Below are 3,014 nucleotides of genomic sequence, written 5' to 3'. Positions count from 1 at the left end.
TTTGCAAATATGCCTATTATCATACATACAAGAAAATATATACATTATTAAAGTTTCCCAATACCTAAACAGCAAAGGATACACTGAAAATCTGGGACAAGTGCCCCCTCAAGTGATAATGTTTATGACTATCTTTGTTTACCACCAGCAGTCTGAGTGCCTGTGGGACCAACAATCTATTTATTTTTTTCTAGAGTCACAAATCAAACTATATTTATACATCTGGTGAGTCCCCATAGTATGTGGAGATAGTCACTATGGTCTGGCCCAAGGAAGAGAAGCGGAATCACCTCAGATATTATTTCATTCATGCTTCAGACTAGCATGAAAATCCTGAAAATAAGTTCTGACTGCATGAACACCTGAGAGAAATTTGCATCAGATAGTTTTGACTGACAGTCATAAACATTAAACCCTGGTAACAGTTAATGTTGCAGAAGTTTCACATAACTACATTCATGAAGCACTATCTGTTCTGAGCAAAAATGAACCACCAAAAAAAGAATCAAATAGCTCCAATTTAATGTGATGACTAATAATGCTTAACACCAAGTAAAACTCTAAATTCCATATCAGCGGTTCCAACAACTTATATATTTTCCAAGTTAATAATTATTTAAGTGCAAATAAATCTTTATGACATGAGTATTATCTTTAATATATATTGTGTGTTGTTTAATAAATAATTCTTATATAGTGAAAATCAGTGAACAAGTTTAAATAATTTCCCAAAATTTTAAATCACTTTATTTATGAATGGAGATGATACTTTGATACAATTTCCAAAGAATGTTACATACATATTTCTTAGAAGGTAACTGAGAAACATTTTTGTCCAAACTTTATTTCATTAGATTCTCAATGCTCTAATAATGTATATTACATAGTTCAGACAAGTCAACACAGAAAACAAGATTAGGTCTGGACAATAATCAGCAGGCTCCTGAATATCAGAAATATATAGCTAGAAAAAAAGGTTATGAAAGCTAATGCACTGTCTACTTTTGACATTTCATTTTTGGGAGGCCATTAAAAAAAAACTGTCACCTTGAACTTTAACTCTGGGTCTTTTTTTTCAATTGTCTCTAATTTCCGAACTTCTAATGGGAAATGTACTGCTGTATATTTGCGTCTCAAATACCTCACTGATAATCCTCTTTTTCCATCCTCAGTATCACCATAGGTCTTCATGGAGCACAAGTAAGCAGCTCAGTACTAGAATATATCAAATGGTTTTCCAAAGAAATATGGCAACATATTGTCACAATCTGGGACTGCTGTGAGTATGAGGGGTTTGCATAAAATATTATCTTAAAATAGACATATTTATATAGTGCAAAAGCTTCCCTGATAGCTCAGTTGGTAAACAATCCGCTTGCAATGCAGGAGACCCTGGTTCAATTCCTGGGTCAAGAAGATCCCCTGGGGAAGGGATAGGCTACCCACTCCAGTATTCTTGGCCTTCCCTTGAGGTTCAGCTGGTAAAGAATCTGCCGGCAATGAGGGAGACCTGGGTCCAGTCCCTGGGTTGGAAAGATTCCCTAGAAAAGGGAAAGGCTACTCATTCCAGTATTCTGGCCTGGAGCAGACTTCAGTCTGCTTCAGACCACATGACTACAGTCCATGGGGTCTCAAGAATCGGACACGACTGAGTGACTTTCACTCACTCACGTAGAGCAAACCATATGTTTATTGTATTTTGTTGGCAAAACATATCCCCCCCATACACACACAGAATCAAACTTTAGGACTAGAAGAAAGTGAGCAGATAAACTAGACTGTTTCTTCCTAAAGACAACCAGATTATTTTAGGTAGGGGAATATCAATTTTTAATGAGCCTATTATTTATGAATCAAAAAGTCATGACTGAGACATCAGCTGCCTTGTTTTCCAGACATGTGCGTTATAACGAAATTAAAGGTTTGTTGTTGTTCAGTTTGGTTTGGTTTTGGTGCTGATTTAGTTTGTTTTTTCAAAAGGCTATTTTAGAATGCCAACAATTTTTGAATACAGGTGGAGGTAATATATGTACTCATTATCCTACTCCTGGAATTTTTCTATATGTTAAAATACTTATAGTATGAGTTACTTTATGCCTCTATGCATTTTGCATATATTGAACTTCTACATTGCTCCATTCAATAACTCTAATCATCTTTAAGCTCAAAGATCACTTCCTCAGTGAGGTGACCTGTCCACACAAAGCTAGGCACTCTCTCGTCTGTAATTTCACTGCTTATGGTACCTGGACAATGATATTTGTTGTATTCTTCTATGATTACTGGTTATCAAGACCAAAACTTCCACTTTCAAGGATATCAACTGCAAATATGCATTAAAATCACACAGAGAAAATTTGTAAGTTACTGATATCACTACCCATCCAGTCTTGGGGAGGAATAAGAGTCTATATATATTTTTTAAAGTCCTCAAGTAAAGTGCTCTCAACAGCTAGGACTAACTGCACTAAACTGTAAATGCCTCAATGCCAAAGAGCTTTTCTTGCTTATTTGCCTACAACTTGTTGATTCAAACACACAGCAGACACAGAGCAATGTTTAGGGACGCATATAATGTAGTCCTAAATATCAATGATGAAGATAGGATGTATGGCAAAAACCACCACAATATTGTAAAGCATTTAGCCTCCAATTAAAAAAAAAAAAAAGAAATATATAGAGAAGTACAGGTTGAGCTGGGAGATCAATCAGGATTCAATCAACAACACATGGAGGCCTGTATATCCCTGATCTTTAAGGAAGGCTTGGCTGAAGAGACAAGAATGATGAGAGGATCATCCGTTCAAGCAGAACAAACTGGTTCCTGTATTCAGGCATACATCTGTATTAAAGAAGAGGAAATACTTCCTGCAGAGGGGATCACAAGCTTCTGGTTGTCATTCCTCTAAGAGCAAAAGTTTCTAATACACCAATGTGACTATAAACTTTCTATTAAAAAAGAACTCAGTTGCATTTAAATATTTTCAGGTGATTGGGAGGATATTTTCATGAAA

Source organism: Cervus elaphus, chromosome 9 (assembly GCF_910594005.1).
Source record: "Cervus elaphus chromosome 9, mCerEla1.1, whole genome shotgun sequence".
NCBI classification, from domain to species: domain Eukaryota; kingdom Metazoa; phylum Chordata; class Mammalia; order Artiodactyla; family Cervidae; genus Cervus; species Cervus elaphus.
The sequence above is the reverse complement of the archived record's forward strand: the minus strand, read 5'-3'. Positions refer to the sequence as shown.